The 25,005-nt window shown below is 40.2% G+C and overlaps 1 protein-coding gene across 6 annotated transcripts in view; it reads right to left on the bottom strand.

Annotated features, from left to right (window-relative positions):
* Positions 1-18,232, bottom strand: part of gulp1a (GULP PTB domain containing engulfment adaptor 1a) — a 77,595-nt gene extending 59,363 nt beyond the window's left edge. For 3 of the 6 annotated variants that reach the window (XM_053876899.1, XM_053876905.1, XM_053876904.1), the window contains exon 1: positions 18,083-18,232. The gene's annotated coding sequence lies outside the window, so the exon portion shown is untranslated. The remainder of the gene's footprint in view (positions 1-18,082) is intronic. The other 3 variants (XM_053876901.1, XM_053876903.1, XM_053876900.1) reach the window with 2 other exon arrangements.
* Positions 18,233-25,005: the final 6,773 nt, after the last annotated feature.

The following is a 25,005-nucleotide window of genomic DNA, read 5'->3' as shown; positions in this document are numbered from 1 at the left end:
TCATCACGGTGGTGACCACTAAACCCGACCCCCCTCTACTGTATATTTGTTTATCAAATCCAGCACACGGCAAACGCGGGCCACAGTGGCTGCACTCATAACACACTAGATTTTCTAAGCGGCCTGTTTTATAATGGGGGAGCCAGGCTGCCTGTCATGCCTCCCAAGCCACCGAGTCAATGTGCTTGATAAAGCCCAGAAACACAGAAGAGGAAGAGACACTCAAAATATAAATCCACTCAACAAATTTGACCATGATGTTGATTTCTAGTGCTTTGAAGATCAGAAGGAAAACTCCGACGCACCAATTCTGGAGGTGAATTAATGCAAATCGCACTTCAACTATAAACAGTTTGATGTGAACTTTGCAAGTATGCAAATACATATAACCGCGAGTCAGTGATAGAAAAGCTGGAAATAGATGCAATAACACCATCTTCCAACCAAGTTGTGTATTCTGATTGGATTTTTTTTCTGTATTAAATCTCTCTGAGACACTGAAAGTGATGAGCAAATGAAAGCAAATGTTTTCACGCCGATCGGGAAGAACTCAATTTTGCAACTCAACTTCTTGGTGTATACAAATACACTAGTTGACTTTTCTGGGACACTACATTCTAATTTACCAACCTCAAATGCTCATTTCCATTTGAGGTGGGATTCAGTTCCTCGGTTCTGTGGTGGACTGGAACGTGACTGAGTCATTAAAATGTTGTGTTGTGGAGGTACTGTATGTCTAGGTGTTTGGCACTGGGCGCAAGTGGAAAGTTGCACTGCCAGATTTTACCCACTGTATGCGATCAATATTGACCACAATACCAAATAGTGTTCATATTTCAGGACTTAAAACAAATTATTACTTTTTCAGGGCCTGTAACTGCATTTCAGCATTCTCACCCTAACACCAGCACTTGGTTTTGAGTGCCCTCCACTATGAAGTGCCCTCCCACAACGAAGTGAAGTGATTGACGTCCCTAAGAATTGGGACGCTTCATGACGCCACTCGTAAAGACGACGTGTCATTGGCTGCCGTGCTGTGTTTTGTTTCCTGCATAGTGTTGGAAACGTTTTGGAAATGCCAACTCCAACGATTTTGCAACCTCTTGCGTTGGTGCTTATAATCTCACCTGGTTTGGGGAACCAACAGAGAAGAAATGGGCGGAGCCGAAACCGGCTTGTACAGGGGTTAGACAAAATAATGGAAACACCTTAAAGCATTTTTACCCCTGTATATTCGTTGTATTGTGCATGTTGTCGGACACGGTGGACCGTTTGGGTCGCTAAAGTGTGATACGAGAGAAAATAAACAAACAGAAGAGCAGTCCTCGTTACTACAATGTCCCCGTTGTCCTATCCAACATTGTTTTTAAATAAAGTAACCTGGAAATCTATCCACACTTCATATTCCCACTTCGTTTCAAGTCAGCTCCAGAGCTCCCTCGGTTTGAAGGGATCATTTCAAGTGGTGGACGGCAAGTGCCCTCAGTCTTAGAAGTATTTGGGCATGAACGCACAAAAACGAGTTAGGGTCAAAAACGAGAGTTAGGGTAAGAAATGGGATACAGCGTAATTCTATCTGCAAATTCTACATTTAGCGACACTGCAAGGTTTTAAAAATCCTTCGAGATTTCATACATTTTCCAGGATTTCTAAACAAACAAAAGACAACTTTCAAGGATCAGTAGTGACAGTCAGCTTTCTCCCAGCTTCATTTTAACTTTTTGTCCTTTCACTCCAGATTCCACCCCCAGCTGAATATCCATCGCATACCTGCTGGCCAGACCTATTGTCCAACTGTCTCCTGCTTAGTCATTTCGTCCAATCCTCCTGGCTCGTGCTTTGTTATCTTGTTGTCGTTCTGCCTAATGATACAGCTTTGTTTCGCCTGCCTTCTTTATCTTGGCTCCAGTTGTGACCTTTCGTCCCCATCTTCAGCCTCCACCCAGCTTGGATTCGAGCTGGTTTGGACTACTAATGTGGCGCTGTCGACTCTATTGCCTGTCTTTTCCTTTGAACTTGTTTGCCCGTCAAAGTCATCTTCTGGTCTTGACCCGGGGCTATTAAATTATCCGTTTGATTCAACTCCTGTGTGCAATTTGCTTCAGTTTTTCCGGGTCATGACACTTGTTCACTGAGCTTGTTATCACCCTCAACCAAAGGTGTTTTTGAAATTCTGGTATTGCGTGACAAGATAAACCTTTTGATCACATTATCCGAGCGATACAAGAAATGTTAGACAGGGAATCAAGGGTTTGCAGGAAGGATTGCGTTGGAATTGCCTTTTGACACATGTCGTCTCAGATTGTTGACAAATAAAGCTGCTCTGGTACAGCAGGAAGCAAGTTTTGCCCTTAAAAAAAAACTTTTAAAAGTCGCTACAAATCCTTCAACTCTGTGACCCAGAGTCCAATCCTGACCAACGTGACTGAAATGTCCTCTTGAACTCGACTCACAGCATCAGCTGAGTGCCAGTGATAAAGAAGCTTAGCTGCGGTAAACTCACACCATACTCCTGACTGTGCATTCATACGGGAAGGAGTGATGGTCTCCAAATAAATCTAATTAGGTTTAATGTGAATGATCTTTATGGGGGTAGCTACTGGCAGAAGGAAATCGACTCGCGAAGGATAAGACAACAACCTTGGCGGAACATTAATGGCAACACAAGCCGCTCAGGCCTGCGAGGACGAGATAGGCTGTCGACTCTGCGCTAAATTAGAAAAATGTCTCTCCAAAAAGCACTAATTAAAATCCTCCCAATTCATTTGCAAAAGCTGCGAGTCTTGGTTGAACAAAAATGGACCACCATTTTATTTAATTGTCTATTACAAATGGCAATGCTGCTATAGTAGCGAAAATGATACAAAGTCGACAAACTGGGAAGACTGGAACACCATTTTGTCAAGGACAGTCATTTCACAGTCAGGCAAAGGTTGAAAAATGGCAAGTTCTGCTCTCAAAATCACAAGTGGAGTGGCTGACACAGGCTGCGTTTGTAACAGCAGGAGCCACTCATGCGGGACAAAAAATAAACTGTGCACTTTTTGTCTAGTTAGAGACAAAGCAGCACCGCATTTCCCAAGAACAAAGTTTTTGTCAGCGGACAATAGGACTTCTTTCATATCTTACCAAGACATGACATCATACAACACATAACAAAACACTGCAAAACAAAAAGCTTCCCTGTCGGCGGAGTGAATCCAGAACGTTTAGCGAAATTGGGGAAAACATTATCTTACCATTCCAGCCACCAGCATGACCAGCCAAAGCATTTTCCCTCGAGCTGGCAATATAATGATGCCACCGAAGGCAAGCCATCACCCTGCCAATTTTCAAGTGTTCTTAACAGTCATTCCAGAAGGAAAACAGAAATGTGGCAGCATGTATGAGCTGACGATAAAAATTGAGGGTCATGAGCTGTGTGGGGGGTTTTGAATAAACTTTCAATTTGTGCTAATGTAGGAAGAGGAAGCTATTAGTTGTAACGCTACACGTAGCATTGCATTGTCTGCCAGCCATTAGCCATAGAACAAATGCCTGATCTAAATTTAAGTACTGTACACAGGTGTTTCTGAATTAAACAATCCGATTTCACTTGTTCAGAATGAAATTTCGTTTAGATCAAAAGGGGTGCTGGCTTCGCTATATGCACACCCCGTGCAACCATCTCTCCATGTCTGGACGTCTCACTGCGCTCATGACTTAAACAAACATGAGACCTTTGGCTTGAGGTTTTTTTTGGGGGCATTTTTCATTTATCGGCCCACATCGCGATTGGTCTCTATCATATCGGTCCCTGTCGATATTTATCTAATTGTGCCTTCTTGTTTGCGATATAGTGCATGACAGAATAGTCCAGTTTGGAATAAGTGCTTGCTAATCTGAATCGGAAAGTATTGTTTCGCACCATGAAAACAGGGGAAGATTTAACCTGAATTAAAATACTCTCTCTTACGAGAATAAGCTCAGAGAAAAAATAATAGACAAGGACAATTGAATTCTGTGAGGACCAGGTGGAGAAATGAAATTGTCAGTCACAGAGAAGCCACTATTGAAGCCAGAAATTGGTTGGAGAAAGTCATGAACAAAAAGTGGGAGCAGATTGCACAACACTATTCAACAACCAACTGCTGAGACGTATTGATAGTGAGGACAGATCAAGATTCTGAACGTCCTCCTCTTCTATTTATAACCACAACGGCATGAAACTTTCATGAGGACAAATTTTAATTGCGCGAAGCCATGATTCTCATCCCATTAGCTCTTTCTCATTAGACCAGCTCTTATAAAGCCAGACACATTCATGAGGAAATTACATCCCCAGAGCGTCAATTAATCGAAACCTATAATTGCGTCCACTCTAACACAAGAAATTGTGTCTGACATTAGGCCTAACACTTCCGCCATTTTTAATAAAGGTTAACACTGTCAGGTCCTCTTACAATGGATAAGTCAGTTCATTGTGGCCGACGGTCAGTCTATGAGCTCCGACTGATGGCCAGGTAGAGCTCAATGTTGAATGGAGAGTTGAGATGCTTTAAGTCACTCACACATCCAAGTCCTCACCTCACCAATGATGGCATTCCTACGGGATCAGGATGAAATGGCTTATACATCGTTCAATTCAGCTCTCACCTCCATGAGCTATACAGTGACCTCATTTTCAGAGCCCATCAGATGGTCCTCCATGCTCTAAAATCTTTGTTAGCGTTTGTTATGTGACTCAGATGTTTGTTTTTATAAAAAGTTATGAAAAGTTTACAGCTTTTTGTCCAAAGCAAGTTGTTATCCTCCTCCTGGGCAGAGCTTTGGCCCCCCTGCTTCAAAATCCTACACTAGACACATGGCACAGCAAGAACAACAAACATGGAGGGATCCCCGAACAAAAGCAAACAAAAACAATCTGTTTGCTTTTGTTCAGGGATGTTTTTTGCTGCAAAATGGCCAGAGTTTTCACTACTCTGAATGTAGTTGAAATTCTTATAAAATTGGACCCCCTGCTTCAAAATCCTACACCGACACGTCACAGCTAGGATGATAACAACAACAACAAACATGGAGGAATCCCTGAACAAAAGCAAACAAAAGCAATCTGTTTGCTTTTGTTCAGGGATGTTTTTCGCTACACAATGGCCAGGGTTTCCACTACGCTGAATGGACTTGAAATTCTTATAAGATTGAAATTCTTATGCAAATACTGTCAAGACATTAAAAGAGCTTCACTTTAAATAAGGTGATATAAAAACTTAAATATAGATATTGTTGTGGTTTATTGTCAAACTAAGGCAAAATAAACAATATTTTGTTGTTTAACTGTATGTATTGGTCCATCATTTGATTCAGTAATACACCAAATTCATTCAAATTGAAAAATGTGGCTTCTTGTGGCAAATATTCTTATACCATTTAACTGTGATTCATTGAGATGAATTCATCACAATAATAATTATAGAATAATAGTAAACTATATTTAATTAGAATAGGTTTTTAATCGAATCCCACCCCTACTAAAAACCTGTTGTGTATCACTGGTTTTTATTTTTATTTTTATTTAGATTAATAATATTGAGAGACAGACGATTATGACGCACGGTTCTGACTGGAAATTGCTTTAAATGACATTGTCATTTAAAGTCTTGCATTTATTAATCTACAGCTAATAATACAGTCATTTATTCTTCTGAGCTAAACCAGATGCAGTCCCCATTTAGCAGGCAGAGCAGGAATGTACAGCTTAATGAGGATGTGATTTAAATGAGATCAGAAAAAGGCTGAAGCCACCAAGAAAATCATATAGGGAGCCTGATGGGATCTTGACTCTTGGTCATCAGCTCGACTCGACGTCACATCTGCCTCTGTCTGCTTCTCTTGTCTCTCTGGTGATTCGTTTTAGTAGATCAAGACAACCGGTCCTCTAGAGAATGCGTGAGAAATTCCCTGCAAATGTCAAACACTAACAGACGGACACCAATACTAAAGAACCATTTGTGTTCAAATCACTACGCAACGAAGGGCAAAAGAATTCAAGAGTAACTATTAAAATAGAATGGTGTGAATAAACAATTGTGAATTGATCAAACAACTTTCAGATCAACTCACCAGACAAAGTATGTTTTCCCTTTTTTTTCACACAATAATAAAACAGACAGCCAGAATGAATTTTGGAACAAAGATATTTAGCTCAAAGTTTTTCTTGGATGAATGAGCTCCATTTCAGTCACAAATATGTGGCAGGAGACTTGTGTGAAATGTTGGACTGAGGAGTCCTGAGGGAGATGGGGAACCTGGCAAGCAAAATTAATAACTGCAGACTCGAGTTTCAGGAACTTGTATCTGAAAAAGTGGGACTGGAAATTCAGAGCTTGGGCAGGAGTAACAAGGATGCCTTGGTCAGGACCCTCTTAAGCAGTGCCCAAGTCTCTGTGAGGGCTCCACTACACCTACAACGACTTTTAGGAGTAACAGTGATAAAACAGGATTTCTATGTGTGTGTAGATTGACATTTTACACTTAGGGACATACAATTCTCTGATGTCCAGAACCAGCACTTGGGCTCCAGAAACTGACTGCCAACAGATCCCTATTGGCCGCAGGACAAAGACCCATCTTGATACAGTCAGAATGACACACTTTCAGTTCGGAACTCTGTTGCTTTCTGGGATTTGGGAGGGCATCAATATACACAAATACTTATGGTACTTTTTTATCTTTTCATAACAACATGAATTATAAATGTAAATAAACAATTCATATTTTGGTGGTGTTCAATCTTTGCCACGCTGGATTGATGCTTGCTTGCTTTGCATTAATATTCACCACAAGCACGATACATCCTGTATAAGAAAACAACGAGCTGACAAAGACTGAATGAGATACTTCTGGTAAACCTTGTAATGCTTAAAACAATGAAGCTTCTCGTCTGCACTTGGCCAAACAACAACACAATCGACACAAGTGAGTCCCCGTTGGAAGCCCGCCACGGCATATGACAGACCAACCCCACAGTCGAGAATAATAAAAAGGGTCCCAGGGGTTTGGCCCCGAGCCTGCCTTGCATTGAGGCACATCGTTTAAACATTTCACACAACACAGAATATTCCACTGCAGAAAACTGACAGAGCCACTTTGTCGTCGAGGACGCAGAGGAATACACCGCATTACCCACGTTCCTGTTGCCACATAAATCCTAGCACATTCTCCCTGGTCTAATACAATGATGAAATATTGAGTTCAATGACAATACGGTTGATTCATAAATGTAAATAGAATCATTTTGCATTTTCCTCACGGTCCAGTTCAAGTGAGGCTGAAGTCATGCTCTGGTAACTGGAGAGCAGCATCATCATTGATATAGCAGGATGAACGTATGATATTTTTCCATCCATGTCCAGTTTGTGTGAGAAAACTTGCACAATCGTCAGGTTTCCATTTAGCCATGTGAGTCAAAACAAACATAAGGCTGGGCGGTTTTCCAATTTCAATTAACAATCGTGGATATTTGAAGAAATCATCAGGTTCCTCGATTAAATAAGGACTCACTGGCTACTCGGACGCAGCACCCCTCCCTGGGCACGAGCGGTCAGAAGTCAGTTCAACAATAAAGCATGTTCATTCTGTTCTCGCAGGAGTGACCTCTAACAGAATGGGTGGTACAAATACAAATCAACAAATCTATTTGAGTGTAGCTGAGGATTGTGGAGAGGGTTTGTAGCACTAGCCAGTAGCCACCATGCTAAACTGTACTGATACAGCATGATGTCAGTTTCTGCAACTTCTCAGTGTGCTAGGTGTAGATTCTTCTCATGTTCTCGTGTTATCATATTCATTATATTTGCTTTGTTGTGGGTGCACGGTTATGTTTTTCTACATTAGTCGAAAGGAGATTATTATCTTATGGTATGTGTGATGTATTGTTGCCGTAATTACAAAATTGAATTTGCTTCGCTTACTGTCAAACTGCTTTCGTCGTTCCTATACCTTTCATTAGTGATGCTTCAATAACATTCTGAAAAAAAGTTGTATAATTATTTTCACCATATTCCCCATCCTTATGCTAACGTCCTGCATAATAAAGTACACTATATATGATACAATGCCTGGTGCTACCGACAGCACGACAGATGCTATAAATAATGCTGGAGATGTAAAATGTGTGTTTTGCAGACAAAATTATCCTCAGTATACCCCTCTGTACCAGACAATATTGCTGCAAATAAGCCAAAATATAAAGGTAGAGTTAAAAAATGTAAAGGCAAGTTATGCTCTAAGCAGGCAAAATTGTGAAAAAGTAGCCAGTGACGCATTTAAACAGGATTCATTCAAACAAATGCATAATCTGTGCATAAGCTTTATTACTTTAAAAGATTTGTACAAAAGTTCAGTAAACAGAGCATTATTTAAATAGACACTGTTAAATGAATCCCACACAGGTTGTGGAAAAACATGGGTAATATTTCTCTCTTCTTGTCAGCTCTCTCTGCGGCACAGAAATAATGTCCCTAAATCACTTTGCTTCGTGACATTATAAGACTTGTACTGTGTACTGCGGAACTACATTGCCACTAAAAACATGTCATGATCTTGGGAGGGTTCCACTGAGGCTGTAAACTCTGGTTACGATTCCTAAAGAGGCAACTCGGGGGGGTATTAATGTGCTCCCTTTAATGCTGCATCTGCGGAACAAGGCAGTTTCATTAAAACCAGCGCTTTGTGTTTTTCTGGTATTTGGAAGATTTATATGCTCCCTGACTTTTTTTTCCTGCAAGTTCCACTGCAGTAAACAAGCTTGTCCGGAGTCAGGAATGTGAAACCCAGAGGCCCTTTTCATTTAAAGTCAATTTGAGTTAATCCACTTTCTGACACTGGTTATGACTCCATATTATGAGGCTCTTAAATAAAATGTCGAGGTTATTTGTTGACAACGTTTTGCCAAAAGAAGAGGGAAAAATCTAATAACTTTCATCAGGAACGTCAGTGTTTTACTGACACATATTTCAGCAGTGAAATAAATCAAATAGTCTTGTGCAGTGCTGTGCCTTTGGCCTTCAGATCATAAGGTCCGAAATTCTAGATCAACACTGACATGAGGATAGCTGCTTGATTGTAAAACGGGATACGTGGAATAACCTTTCATCTGTTCCTTGTTCCACTATCCATATTTCCTGAAAAGTTCATTGAAATAATTCTGAGGTTATTTTGCTAGCGCAACCTCCGTGGCAGATAATAATGCATACACCACATATTCACTATGTAGTTTAATTCATATTTGCAAAACATGATAGAGAACACAAAAGGGATTATTTTTGTTTTAGAGTCATCTATTTTGTTCTTGACAGCATCCACAGTTGAGTCATCCCATGTTCTGAATAGAGTAAAAAGTAAAAGACCATCTAAACCACACTTAATGTAATGTGGCCATCAATGCTAAATGTGTGTTTAATGCCCGGATTTCGAGGCCCTCACCCAATAAAAAAAAAAAAAAGAAAACAGAACGCTGCAAAACAAGCAGCAATCTGACAGAGAAACAAGGAAGCAGTTGGGAACAGATTTGACATTTGGCAACAATAATCATGAGAATGAAGTCTCCAATCTGCAGCCGTCCTCAACCAGTCCATCTTGTCATATGTCCGGCCATATGTCCTGCGACTTGAGCAACAGCAACATGATGTTTCTTTCAGGATTTTTCCATTAAAAACCCACTATAATCCTGTCCACCCCCACAATATGTTATGCGTTTTCTACTTATTCTCCGATGCTCCCACCTTTCTTTAATGTTTGAACACATAAGATTTTTTTAAAAAAAGAGATCATTATTCCGCAGGCATGGCTGCTGGTGGCAGTGCACCATGATTGTTCTCATGTAGCGGAAAGCCTGCAGGATATGATAATGCATGGAGACTTGAAAACAGCGAAATACTGAATAATTCTAAAAGCACCGGATGCCTTTTACATCTGCCTACTCAACAGTTTGACTTGATGCTCATAATAGCATCAAAGTCTATATAATATAGCTGAGCAATTTAATAGAAATGTCTGGATACGGCCCAAAACATAACAGGTTTTGCTTATGCTCAAAGTTCCACCCTTGACAGGAACTTGGTGGTCAATTTGACAAGGCAAGCAGAAGAAACCTTAAAAGGTGCAGAAGAAAAGGTCAACCTCTGTCCCAGGCTTAAGAGCCAAGGTGACCCATGAAATAGCAAAAATGAATTGCTTCAAGGCACTTTGACCGAAGCAGGTGCAGTGAGTTCTTTGTGAAGAGGCCATGTGATGTTTGCGCGAGAGTACGAGGCGGCATGACAGCAAACAGCAAAAGATAGACAGATGAACCTGTTGATAATAGAGTTTTTGGTGGCATTGAGGAATGGGTGACACTGCCCCACAGTAATGATGTTATCAGTCACCCTGCGATCGCACCTGATGGATGAAGCCTTTCCCAGTACAACCAGAGCTTTTTAAGTGATAGAGCAGCAGCATCTGGACTTTCTTAACTTCCATTCTTTGTCATTTTTTCAAATCATCCTTTTGACTCTTCTTATCACCTAAGCTATTCTTCTCCAGTACAACTGACAGTACACCCCCCTTTCTGCTCGCCACTTTATCAGGCTTTCCTCCCACTTCAGTCCTCATCTGAGGAAGCTGCTGCGAACTGGTGACTGAAGAAAATGCACGTCAAAGAGCCTGTTCGTCACAAGATAACCGCTGTCTCGAAACCAGCACTGAAGAAAATCACATTTAGTATGTGTTCTATGCCAGGGGTTTCATACTCACTAGGCACAAATGGTTATCATGTGCGCGACAACCTGAAAGCTAAAGCCATTACAGAGTTGTCCCACTTCACTGTAGTAGGCGACATAATCGATTTGAAAAAAATGAAGGATTTCGCAGCCTGATTGAACACCTGCAGACAAGACAGAGTTTGCCATTCATCAGGTACGACGCTACCTGAGCTTTACCACAGAGTGACTAGCATGTTAGCACTTTTCTTTCACGGTATTTCAAATGAAGACCATTAGAAAAATCATTATTCTACTTGAGACAGTAGATTTAATTTTGCCGACCAGCTGAAGCAGCCTCTTGTATTTTATTTACCTTCTATGCCCTGTCTTGGAGAAGAGAAATAACTAGCTCCAGGAGAGTTGCAAAGCAAACCATCCAAAGCACAGGAACATTTCACAACGGACACATAGCGATTAAAGCCATGCTAGACTTGCCAAAGCGTCATACTGCAAGGCTGTAAACTTTGATATAACATGAAAACAACATAAAAAATGGACACCCAACATGAAAAAATGGACACCCGATTCTTGACCATAGCTTGGCAGCCAGATGCCGCCATATATCAGCGTAATCTGGCAGCCAAGGTACGGTCGAGAATCGGGTGTCCATTTTTTCATGTTGTGCAAACGCCCAGACTCCCTCCTAGCTAAAATCCTGAGCTATAGAGACATTTTCAAATTTAACTGGGGTATTGCAACATTAACTATGTGCTATACAAGTTTCTCGGCAAATACTGTCAGTCTCCAGCCGACATGACAACGTACTTGATAAAATGGGTTGTGATGTCAGGTGACTCACACCTTAGAGAGTAGGCAGTAAGGATGTGTATTGGCAGGTATATTGCGATACAATATGCATCCAGGTACAGGAGTGGTGATACGACATATTGCGATATATTACAATACTGTTTCAACAATACATTGTAATTGCAGCCAACATTTGAAGGGGAAAAATCAGATAATACAGTACAATATGATCTGCATGAAAACAAGTTTATTGTTAGACTAATGCAATATGTGAGTGTATCAAGATTTTCTTACATCTCTAGGTGCTTACATCTCGAATCGGTGCTAAAACAAATGTGAGTCCTGTAACTTGCAAGATGTGGATAACCATGAGATTTCGCTGGAAAACAAGTACGGCTCCTGAAATTGAGAAAGCTGCAGGTCCACAAAGGTATGAGAATGAGAATTCAGGGAAATTACCAGAGAGAAGCAGCCTTTTTATACAAACTAATATGATAGCACTATGAGTAGGGCACTAAACAAGTACTAATGATCGGAAATTTTGGGCGTCCTGCTGAAAAGCCTTATTGTCGTGCGTTGTTATGACGTACCAAGTTATGAAGATGCAGGATTGAAAGGAACGTAAAGCAAGACAAAGGTAAGATATGTGTTGAAGTTACTATTGCCCTGGGAGGCAGTACAGTGAATGGACAGGTGGGAAAGCAGGACTGAGCAGAGAGCTCCTACTGTGAGGTCTTACACACCAAGAGTCTGTATTGATCACCACTTTCTTCAGCACTTCAGATTTCTTCAAAATACAGCTACGGTATTGATACTTTAAATGCCAAACTCTGGTTCAATAAAGACATGAAAGAAGCCTAGTTTCCCTCTTTAAGTTACATTGTTTAACATCTGAAGTTGCCACTCTCATAAAGACAAAGCTAGTTAAAGATTGAGTTTGCCATTAAAACAATTAGGCACGATGCTTGACGAGAGGAGATTATGCTCTCCCCACTGTCGTCTTACTGTGCTTCACATCTCTCAGACATTTTACATAACACGAGCCAGAACACTAAACAGAGGACATACATATGGGGAGAAGAAAGAGCCAGCCTGAAATCTCGCCTCAGACTGAATTTGTTCTAAGAATAGACATGTTTGAACTATAGCAGCTTATCTGTAGACGTTATTCCCTTTTTAAAATTCTGCATCTGAGAAAGACCATCTTCGAACACAAAACACCCAGGAATGTACAGCAGAAATTCCATCACTGGTAGGTTAGTTGTGATGATTCACCCTAATGTGAATATATTGAGTCAGAGAGGCAGATGTACTCATAGGTATTCCAGTATTCCATGACGCCTTTCCACGGCCGATTACTAGTGATGGGCATGTGAGGCTTCATGAAGCAGTGTCCTCATTTTCAGAGCCCACTAGATGGTACGATCTGCTCTAAAATAATAGGATTTTAACAACCACATCAGTGATACCTCACATCATTTTTGAAACGACAGCACCACGTACTGAGCACTGAAAACGAGGACACTGTTTCATGAAGCCTCATCAGCCCATCACGACCACAAAGAATGAAAAGGGCACTCAAGAGGTTGTCAGCCACTGTCAGCCAGAATGTTGTCTACAATATCGCTGAGGTAAGTAGGTAGGTTTCAAGACACAGTATTGAAGGATTGATGAGGTTTCATGAAACAGTGTCAGCCTCACACGAGCTCCATCTAGTGGCCTCTTAAAATTAGGACACTGTTTCATACCCAGCAACAACGTCCCTTGATACATCAGTGATACATGAGGTTTCATGGCACAGTATTCAAGGGTTGATCAGGTTTCATGAAACAGTGTCCTGATTTTCAGAGGCCACCAGATGGCACTGAATTTGAACCACTAATTCAAAGCCTCACATCATTTGCAAACCAAGAGTGCCAACTAGTGACCTCTGAAAATATGACACTGTTTCATTCACTCTGCAATGCTATGTCATGACACCTCATCTACCCCTCACTACCCAATACCTTTAGAAAGGACATCTAATAGAACACAAGTCCAGACTGAATGAATGAATGCAGAGCTATTGCATCTATTAGAAACAAATGGTTATCGTGTGCGTGACAATGTAAATGAATGCATGATAAATAGAAAGGTATAAACATAAAACAACACTGAAAATGTTTTAATCAAGCAACTGGGCCGTAGTGGAATAAATATGCTTCAACATCTGGAAATTTCACAGACAATCATACAGTAGTTGAATCCAAGGTGATACAGTATGTTTTCCAACAGGTATGTCATTACCAGATTCATAAAATTAACAAAATAACCTTCCTTCTCATCAGTCGACCAAAACATTATTCCAGTTCTTCACCCTCGAAAAGAACTATCATAATGACATCTTTTCAAGGCAACAGTGAGACACCGTACGCTAAAACATCTCTCATTAGTAACAGAAAATACGAGTCAGGAAGGCAATTTCTGAAAAGAAATTTGGCAGATGCAAGACGGGGGCTTCCTGCAGCGCGTTGTGATTTAGGTGGCCTTGACAGCAACTGCTCCCCGCCTTGCCTACGTCCCACCGACATACAAACATTTTCACTATCCAACAACTGCAGCAGATTTGGATCTTATTAGGAACATTAATCTTCAATGCCTCGTTTGTTATTATAAGCAGCTAACAATTGCTGACAAGACAAGAGAAACATGCCCTTGAAAGTATCGCCACGGAGGTGAGAAAAAAACTGAAGTCAATCACAAACATTTGGACTGAACTAGAATTGAATAAATGTCATTTGCTTGTCTTTGTCGCTGCTCATATTGTTTCTGTTAATTTTAGTTGAAGCATTTGTTTGGAAACTGGATTAAAGCCACCACTGTCAGAACAGAAGCCAAGCAGTCGAACTGCAGCGCAGAGGCAGGACGCTGGTCCTCATAATATCTATTTGGTGACATCAGACATGCAAACAACCCAGAAGGCGCTTTCATTCTCACACAGCCACAACTTAATCCCAAGATAAAAGTGCCTAAAAGCAGCCAGCAACATTACAAACATAACAATGTTCTACAGAGAGCAAACTTGATAAACACAGTGCCGCCTTCTTACACCGCAACTCACAGGACTGGCATGTGTAATACATTCTTTTCAGATTTTCAAGACAAGAGGTTTTCTTGCATTTGTTTTCAGTTTGTTATTTTGCTACTACATTTAACCTGCTTTGTGCTTGTGTGTATATGTGGCTGTCGCACCCAGTCACATGCCACCATGTGCAGGACTGGTGCAGTCTCCCACCCGGCAACAAGCGTGACAAAAGATTTCTAGAAGTCTTCATGACGTTCACCACTTCCACAGATACAGCAGCATGAATCCACTCACCAAGCTTGGCAGCTGAACGTCAAGGTAATTATCGCACAATTATCGAGTTTAATTTCAGTTGTTCGCAAGAAAGCGCACAGTGAATAGGAACACACAAAAAGCAAGTCTATAATTTCCCCAATGAAGAGTTTAGGGAGTGACCGACTTCTTTCTTCCTCCATGATTTTTAAGAGAATAGAAGACGTTGTTTTTGAAAGGCTATTGGAGACGTTCATTTTTTTTACTGTTCTCAACTTCCTCTTCAGCTCCAGCTGTATGAAGATGAATCGATGCATTTGAAGTCTTGCTATCCGCTGTGGAGCTATGACGGATTGTGGACACAAATATCAGGTAGTTTGTGGAAGCAAGCACATTAAAGAGATGAGTTGAATGTGACAACCCAGTGAGCTCTGGCAGAGATGGTGGAATTAATATGTTACATTAATCTTTAGCTTAATTGAAACGTGACTGAAGGGAAAAAATGTGAGGATGATACACTTGTCATTGATCTGTCATGGGTTATATGTTGTTTACTTGGAGCTTTTCATGTTTCATAATTAACGCTGGTTGTTTTGGTTTTGGTGTTCAGGTCACATTGACTTGACTTGAGAGATGCCAGTGAAACCACTCGACTAAAAATAATGCATGTTCGGTCTCCAAAAGTGAAGTGAAGGGGTAAAATAATGAGATTACAAGCCCACTCAGGGATCGAAGAGAAAATGTCATTTTGTAATGCAGCTATATATATATATATATATATATCAGAACCCAAGCTATTTTCAAGAAGTGTTTGACATGTTAATTTATTTATCTCATTCTTCTTTCCTTATCAAATTAAGCATTAGTGGGGGAATCTTTTACTGTTTCACGATTTGATATGATTCCAATTTTTGGGAGCCTTTTTATTGATAGTAATTTCTGATCTGATTTCTGATCATGATCTACTTCCATCTACTTCGCAAGACAAAATGACAATTTTACATTTTCTACACATGTATCCATGCTGAGATGCTCAGTAAAAGTGGCAAGAAAGAAAAGTCTGCCAAAGTGCTCGATTTTAGTATGTCAATTTGGTGTTTGCGTGGTGTGCACCTCGGTGTTTCTGGACATTCAGTAAAACCCAAAATGACACCCAACTCTAGCATTTAATATCTTTATTGGCATTTTAGTGTGTACATCCAGAACAGCCTGTGTGGTGATGTCAGGACAAGGCACGTAGTTACATAAATGCCATAATTTTTTCAAATAAATTCGGAATCGAATTTATTTCGAAAATTGGAATTCGAAAATTGTAATTCTTATGTTGAATGGATTTTCTGGCACACCCCTACTGAGCACCTTCATATCTAACACGACATGTCTCTCACCCATACGTCTAATCTCTAATAGAGAAGCTTTACAAAGCTGAATGAATCTTACACTTACTCTTTAGTCACGGATCACGCCACACATCCCCCATCCAGCCTGCACTCTCTTCTTCGCCATTCTATCCAGTAATCTGATGTGAGATTCCCGGTACAGTGGTACCTCGGTTCTCGACCACAATCCGTTCCAGACAGCCGTTCGAGCAGAACAATTGTTCGAAATCTGAATCGACTTTTCCCATTACAATGAATGGAGAAAGAAAGAATGTGTTCCAAGCCTTAAAACAGTCTTTTGTAGGAGTGAATGTAGAGTGTCTGCTGCAGGTGTGCTGTTCCTCTATGTGTGTGGCCGCTGCATGTGGGAGGGGTTGCCGAGTGAGTGACGTCTCTCCAGAAGTGAAGAGGTGCCCGGTGCGTGTCCAGCTCTGAATGTGCGCTTCTGTGCAGTTTGGCTGTGACAAAGTCATAAACCAAGTCACGCTCTGTCCCAGACTCGCCTCATCCCTGTCCCAGCTCCAGCCCACAACAGGACATCAAACCCTGGAGTGAGCGCTCCAGCCTCGGAGGTGTGGAGAGCGAGCACCTCCCCTGTGACACTCTACCACGGTCCAGTGCGGAGACAGGAAAGGTTTTACACCTCAATATGAAGAAAAAACAGTCAGTAAATGTAGCTAACGGGACACGTCTGCATACTGAGGCTGCGTTATATATATATAATATGCACAATAACAGAGCGGTCACATTATGTTTTCTTCTGCTTTTTTGGGGGGCGTTCGAGTTCCGGATTTTCCTTCAAAATCTGAAGCAAAAAATGTCGAAATTTTTGTTCGAACTCCGAGGTACCACTGTACTTCATCCCAACTACCTCTACCTCTCCATCCTCACTCTCGCTCCCACCTCCTGACTCGACGCTTGGATGGATTTGCCTGCTGTAATGTTCAGTGGGCATCATGACAGCAACTAGAAAATATCTGCAATAATCTCCAGTCAAAGCAGACTAGCCAAGTCATTTATCTCCCCGCTGTCTTCATCGCATCAAGGCAGCAGTGGAATTAAAAACAAGGGGGGGAAAGCTTTTTGATAAATGCATCGAAAATCAACGACACCATGTATTAGGTTTACTATGAGTTACGTGTATAGAGGACGGAGGCTTTAGTAACTATTTCAATTATTATCATACAAGACAAAGGCAAATAAAATGGTGATTTTCGATGAATGTTTCAGCAGTTATTTCAAAGATGCCACTCTTTCTTGTGTGCAAGAGGAAAAAACTGGGTCAAATGAATCTTTGTAATTCCCGTTTCCATTCATCTCCATGAACATTTGAGAAGGAGGCAGAGGTTTGTGAAATGGTATGTTTGATTTCAAGGGATTATTGTAGTCAGTGACCGAAGGTGCTTGACACAAGTTTCAATCGTTGCGCTGGAGTGGATTTGTGGCGTTTTCAAGGTCTAAATGGTCGACGAAAGGTCCGTTTTCAGTTCCGTTATTATATTTCCAGTGGGGGAAATGTTAAGCTGCAGGTGGTAAAAGCGGATTTAAACCCAAACAAGTTTGTGAAAGTGACAGTGAAGTCGACATGCTCCGTCCACCTTGCAGCCACTTGCCCAAGCGAAGTTACGACGGGAGGATGAAGACGAGTGTTCCGCTATAACCGACGGAAAGCATGAAAGTAGCTCATAAAACCTTCGCTGCAAATGTAAAAAACTTGCAGACTGACCCTGACAACTTCCAGATTTAACGGCCACAAAAGCGCATAACAACAACAAGAAGCATGAAGACTTTCACCGCCAGCTGCCCGACGGACAGAAGAAAAAAAAGCTTCAGAAACGAAGCATGAAAAAGTGGTCACTTACCGAAGGTGAAGAGGAAGAAGCAGGAATAGTCCCGAGGAAAGACTCCGTCCACTGCGCTCCACACATCCAGCCGACTGCCTCCTCCTTCTATGCCCGCCTCCACTGCTGCTCTCCCCGGCCACTGACGTCAGCCACACGCCGGCAATGGTGGGAAGGGAAGAACCACGGTAAGACACGCCTTTTACATTCCGACGAATTTCAGCTGAAGTCTATTCCGAGTTAATGCCTTTTAGTTGCGCCCAACATGAACTAGAAATACAGACAGTTGTCTTGAAATTTCCGATGTAAAAACTTCTGGGCACAAAACTGACTCCATCTTGTATATTTATTTCAAATCTGAAATTTCTGGTATCGGCAAAAATATCACTGATGAATTTTGTATTTTTGCAATATGTTTGATGTCATATTTATAATTAAAACATTGCCAGATAATATCTATGTATTACACTTAGGCTTTAATGAAACAGTGTCCATATTTTCAGAGCTCAATACCATTTAAAATGGCATGGTTTCATTGAAATAATTGTTCGAACCCAAAGACTATGGAGTCAGGAGTGCCACCTTTTGGGCTCTAAAAAATAGGACACTGCTTCATGAAGCCCATCACTAAATATATTATGAAGTGAATATTCAGCTCTGTGATACATGCAGAAATACAATGAGCACAAAATCATGCCACAAATTGTTTGTTTGTTTTTTGTTTTTATGTTTGTTTTCATGTTGGTTGCTTCGCATAACAAATATGGATCAGTTGTTACCCAATTTATGTATCAGGTTTTGTTCGTTTTTTTTTCCTTGTTCCTCATTTTTTCCTTGTTGGCAGCAGTGCTAACCATTGCCCCACTGTGCTGCCCTACTACTAATAACAAAAACAATTAGTTTAGCAATAACTGCAATATGTCACTGAAGTAGAAAATTGCTTAAATAAAATGGAATATTTAAATTTAGTTAAATGACTATGATACAATACAGACAAGTAAATATTATTTAAAAAAAAGAAGAAAGAAAAAGACAATTTTGTTTGTTTCCTTGTTCCTTGTTTTGAAAAGAAAAACTCCAAAACATGCTTTAAAGACTTGGTTGGAAATGTGCTACGAGCAAAGGTTTCCCTTCTCCAACAGCCCTGGTGAAAACAGAAATCTCATATTTGACTTAATACACCACAACATACACACAAATCACACATCATCTTCCATGTGACTATAGAGACAACTTACTGAGTTCTGTACATTTTTAACAATGTTGCATACATTTCCTGAGTGCAGCCTCTTCCTCATGTGTCCTGTGTGTGAGTTTTAGAAGCTCTCAGATGCTCCTCCAACCTACTTTATAATTGTGCTCATTGCATTCTTAATATTACAAAATACATATAAAAATAGGGCAATAATATTGGGTAAAAATGTTTCCATATGCATTAATTGACATTGAGACACCAAAAAGCACCTCCATTCCTTCATTTAATTTCTGTCTGCAGCCTCATTTGCACTCCAATTTCCTCCTCAAAAACTTAAAGTGTACCATCAAAAGTTGAGGCGTGTGTGAGAGACGCATTAAAAGCTTGAATCAAAAGTTGAACTGAACCATTTTCACTAACCTTATTTGAAAATGATTTAACAGGACCTTAAACCATGTTGTCAGCCTTACTACCTGTCACTCAACTCAATTATTGACGGTTACATAAATATACATAAATGGGCATCAATACAATTTCACAATGGCTAAGGGATCACCTGATAAAATATACTTAGAAATGAAAAAATGTTTATGTTTTGGTTCAGTTAGAAAACTTTGTCGGAAAACTTTGTAGGAGTGTTACGGTCATGAGGCTTCACGAAACAGTGTGTTCATTTTCTGGACTAACTGCCATTTCAATGAAACCTGGTATAAACCGAATGCGCCACCTGCTGAGTGCTGGAAATAACGACACTTTCCAGGAGCCTCAGCAGCACCTGTTTCGGCAGGTATGACTCAGAAGGTAGTGGTCTGAATATCCAGGGGCTATTGCTTGGGAGGGGGTTTAAATTATGATTTCTCTATTGAGTGTCTTGAGTAAAAGAAGCTGGTCAATTACAACCAGCCACACAAGATAGCGGCGTCACATAACAATGCATCGCTGAGTCGCTCTCAGCTTTAATAGGACACCAGCTTTGTCCATAACCCCATATCAAGTGCCCTTCTATTGTCCATCATATCCTCTGAAACGAATTAGCCAGAAAATTAACTTTGGTGCACGAGGGGGCAAAGTCTGGCTTTGAAATTTCACACTGGATTACTGAGGACTGTCCCCAGGGAGACGGATGTCTGCTCCCTGTGACTTTTTCTCATCGACATTTTGATTAAAAAAATGAATCAGTATCAGAGGCGGATACGCCCGGAGGTGCTGTGGCGGTGTCTGGCGCGGCCCGCTCCGTGTCCAGACTCTGTTCTGATGACAAAGCAGATACAGCGAGTTCCTTGACCTTCACTTTTTCTGCCCTCTGGAATAAAGAACAGAACCTTCCCAGGTGATAAATCACTGGATTAACCCAACGCTAAGGGAATGGCTTAACCTTAAAACTGCTTTTAACAGAGTGTGAATTCCAATTCTTATATTATCATCGGCTTCCTCTTCTTTTATTAAACAAATGTGTTAAGAACTTCAGGGTATTCAGTCGCCTTGTATCATTCCTCACCATTTCCAAATCATTCACTTTCAAATAAGAAAAAATTAATATGAATGTTGAACAACCATGTGAAGGACAAACTCTTCCAAGGTTAATGAGGAATATAGCCTGTTCATTTTTCAAATAAAAACACCCTATATGGAAAGTGATCTTGTAAATCTGAGAGTTTGCAGTTTGTTGAGAGCAAGGCTGGATCGTAGCTTCTTCGGCTGTTGCTGGGGTTCTGTGGTCTCCTGCACCGCCTGGATTAAAGGGTCTGGTGCCTGTCGATGACAGCGGGACATGTGTTTGCTCTCGGCAGTTCAGAAGCAAAAAGATCTCAGTGAAAACAGAGAGTGTGTGAAGTTGGTAATCTGGATTAGAGGAACTATAATCCAGTTGCTGCCATAATGTTGCGTAATAAATAGGAGAAGTGAAATTTGCACTTAAAGTTTATGACAATTCATCACATGAGCTTCAAAATGGAGGTCAACTTTAGTGTTTGAATGTTCTGTATATTATATTTTTAATAACACATACATACATCTTCAGTTCACCACAACCACAAATAATTTAACAATTTAATAATTTAACAAATAGCAAATTACTTACATAAAATATTTAAATTTAGTTAAATAACTATGATACAATACAGACAAGTAAATATTATTTAAAAAAATAATGTTCATTCCATTAAAAAATTCAAATGAAGCCCGTGTTTTTATTATTTGTGGAATTGTGGAATGGGTTTATGATTATTATTATGAATGTATCTGTTTATTTTGTTTAGGTTATATTTCTGTGCCAAGCAGTTTTAATACTGCTTGCTTTGCATGTAAAATAATGTTAAAAAGAAAAGAGTATATGCATTAAGATGTTTGAAGGTATCTGGCAATGAAAATATTCGCTAAATAGATAATTTATATATATATAGCTGAATTTGGAAACCCACTCTCAACAATAGAGAAGCTGCCTCCACAAACGGAACATGATAAAACCCACAGAGAGCTTAAACCATCCTTTGGCAGATTTCCTCACCCAGGATTTGGCATCATTTTCCAAAAAAACACCATCTAAGCCGTCCTTTATTTCTGAGTGTTTTCGGGATTGGATGGAGGTGTAATGTATGATATGAAAAGGAGCCGTTTTTCTTCAATGCAGATTTTTTTTATCTCTAATAAAGTGAAAAGAACAGGCTGCTTTCCTTTATTGAAATTAAGCTCAGACATGTCATTGAAATAAAAGTATCTAAATATCTAAATATGGACAATACTAGAACAAAAAGCAATGGAGTAGTAGTTTAAAAATGAAGTTCAGAAGTCCTATCATAATAACAATAAAATTAAACTAATCTTGAACCAAAAACGGCTATTAAAAATAAAATAAAATTCATATTAATTCATACAACATTTACATTAAAAGTACAAATGAAATAAAAGAGAGCAAAAATTAAAAAATGTATAAAAATATGAAGAGATGATTGAGAAACTGACAGGTACAGGGTGTAATTTAAATACAGGTATCGTGATGCAATTATCTCAGTAAATTTTGTGCAAAAAAAAAATTAATTATGGAAATGAAAGGTGCTGTACAGTAAAAAAGTATTTTAAAAAAGTAAACATATTAATGGGGCAGCTCAATTGTGCAGTGAATGAGGGAAAATGGGATTTTTGTTTGTTTGTTTTCTGGTCATAAACAAAGAAAAAGTTGAAAAATAAACAAAAGTTGTTACTCAGAAATAGTAAATAAAAGTAAAAATGCAACGCACATTTAAATTTTTAGCATTTAGAATATGACCTGACTTGAAAAGATGGAAAAGGTGAGATTTAAAAGAAACACCCAGCAGGGTGCAGCTCCATCTAAATGATAATGGAGGGTAAATATTTGACCTGAATTGGAATTCACCATGTGATTTTACACGTTTGAAATACTGTGGAAGGAGGAAGTGAGTGACTGAAACGCAAAAATCTTTCATGACAGTCCATGTTTTCCTTGACAGAAACGCAACAGATGCTTTGTTGTTGCATCAACCAGTCAACGGCATCCTGCCATGAGCATCATCAGCTATTTTCACTTCAGCTTTTTTATCAACTGCTGCCAGTTCGGGAGCAACAAGCTGTCATTTTTCTTGTTCCCAAAATACACCTAAGCTGGATCAGCTGTCGAATATTGTAAATGGCAGCCTCTCCATGTTGCCTGAGTGTGAGTCTGAGTGTCTCAGGCTCAAGGCTGTGTGTCTTCTGGGTGTTTGTGTTTATTTTTACAGGCTTTCTGTGTGTGTGAGCATCTATCTAGCATATATATTTCATGAACATACGTGTTTTTTTTATTTTATTTTTGAGTGCATAATGTTATTTTGTTTAAGTAGATGTGGTATTGCACTTCAAGTCTTTGTTTTGACGTTCAACTGGACATTTCCTCTGCTCAATGATGTTTATGCTTTCCGTGTGAATGTGTTGTGTAGTTCAAATTCATTTTCAGTTTTCTTGTGTTGCTTCAGTTTTAATTTGAATATGTCTGCCACTGTTAGTGGAATATAATAATAGCAAGATTCTGTTTTTGGCCCGTTTTTTCTTCTTTTTGTTTGAAAGATTTATTTATTTTAAGAACAACAACGTGTGAAGTTTATGTTTTGTGTGTGTACTTGTGCAAGTTTGGTCAAGCAGGTTTGTGTGTATGTGCACTTCTATCTTTGTGAGAACCTGTATGAGTTTTTAGTCAACAGAGTGAGGATATTTTTGCAAAGTGAGAACATTTTAGGCGGTCCCCAATTTGTCAAGCCTAAGTTTGAAACAAAATAGCTCTGTTATTATAATTGGGTGTTAGTTTGGTTAAGAGTAAAGGTTAAGTTTAGCCATTTGTTTTAGATGATTAGGTTTACAGGGAGATGCTGGGTATAGGGTTATGTGTGTATAAACGTGTGTGTGCAGGTGTTTATATTAGTAATTTAATTCAACATTAACATAGTCCTTCATGGCTCTATCCCAGAGCTGCTCCACAATACAGTCCACGAGAGCCTTTGCTATGACTCTTATTACTGTCACAGTGAATATTTCATTTCTTATCATCATCATTTCTTATTAATAACCTGGTAGCTGTGGCACATGTGTGCTGGAGATGCCTGATAAGAGGCGAGATGCAGCTGTGGTCTTGCTCAACTGCTTATTCATGCTGCAGAGGAGTTTGATGTGAGCGGGCAGACGACTTAGTGGGTGACATTGTTCTTCATTTTTCAATTAAGTCCCATCTAAAGAGGCTGGCCTATTGAAGGGTGAGTGAGGTCCTCTGGAAGCTGAAAAAGCAGTGAAATCCTTCAAAGTGGAACAGCAGTTCTGAACCAGGGAATCTTGGAAGTCTAGGATTTAATTCCATTTGGTCTACGATTTCAACCGAGAGACTACCTTGGACACAACACATCCGCAGGTTGGGAAAGTGGACTTTAGTCATTAGTCATTTAGTCATAGTGACTTTCTGACTGCACCGTCATCCAAAACAATTTAATCAAGAAACCTTCCAAACATCTACCCATGCCCCTACTGTGAGCAATGCTCCTCATGCTCCTCCTCCACCTGGAGCGCTATACGGGAACACCTATGCGCCTGTGCAACACAGAGGGCATAGGACACCAAAGACCACTTACCCAACGTCGATATATTACGCCATAAGAGTGTGGACGGGTTGCTCAGTGCTAAGATCAACCTGGAGTGGGGTATCTGACTCCCAGGTGACAAGAAAGCCCGTCGCCAGAGTCGGGACATTCAGGTACCCTGGATTCCTGGAATATTTTCTCCCAGTCCATTGGTCTGGCAGTTGAGTTCAAAGTCACTTCTGGCATCAAATTAGGAATAAAAACACTACTTGAAAAGGAGTCAACCACGTGGAGCTTGGTTATCTGGGTTAGATGGACCTCCTGGGGCCTTTGTGAACTGTCATGGACAAGAGATGCCCAGTCCAGTAGGTCAAGTTAAGGTTAGAAGAACATCTGGATATACGTAGTCTCTTTGGACAGTGCAGGATGTATTTCTATTCTTGACAGCTTTCCTTGGATTCACCAAAGGACTTGAGCTAAACTGAAATGATCCTTGTTCTTAGGGCGTTTCTCTCATGGTTCTTGGCAAACAAGACAGGTTGTGATGACTGGTTAATGACGCATGTCTGTCAGGTCAATACAAGAGATTCCAAAATGGAGATGGTAGTATTCCGCGCTCCTATTGAACAAAATTGCATGAAGAAAACCTGTTTTCTTCACACAACTAAGCCAACTTGTCCCTTCGGATGGCA

Source organism: Synchiropus splendidus, chromosome 10, assembly GCF_027744825.2.
Source record: "Synchiropus splendidus isolate RoL2022-P1 chromosome 10, RoL_Sspl_1.0, whole genome shotgun sequence".
Classification (NCBI taxonomy): domain Eukaryota; kingdom Metazoa; phylum Chordata; class Actinopteri; order Syngnathiformes; family Callionymidae; genus Synchiropus; species Synchiropus splendidus.
This window is presented reverse-complemented; position numbering and strand designations above follow the sequence as displayed.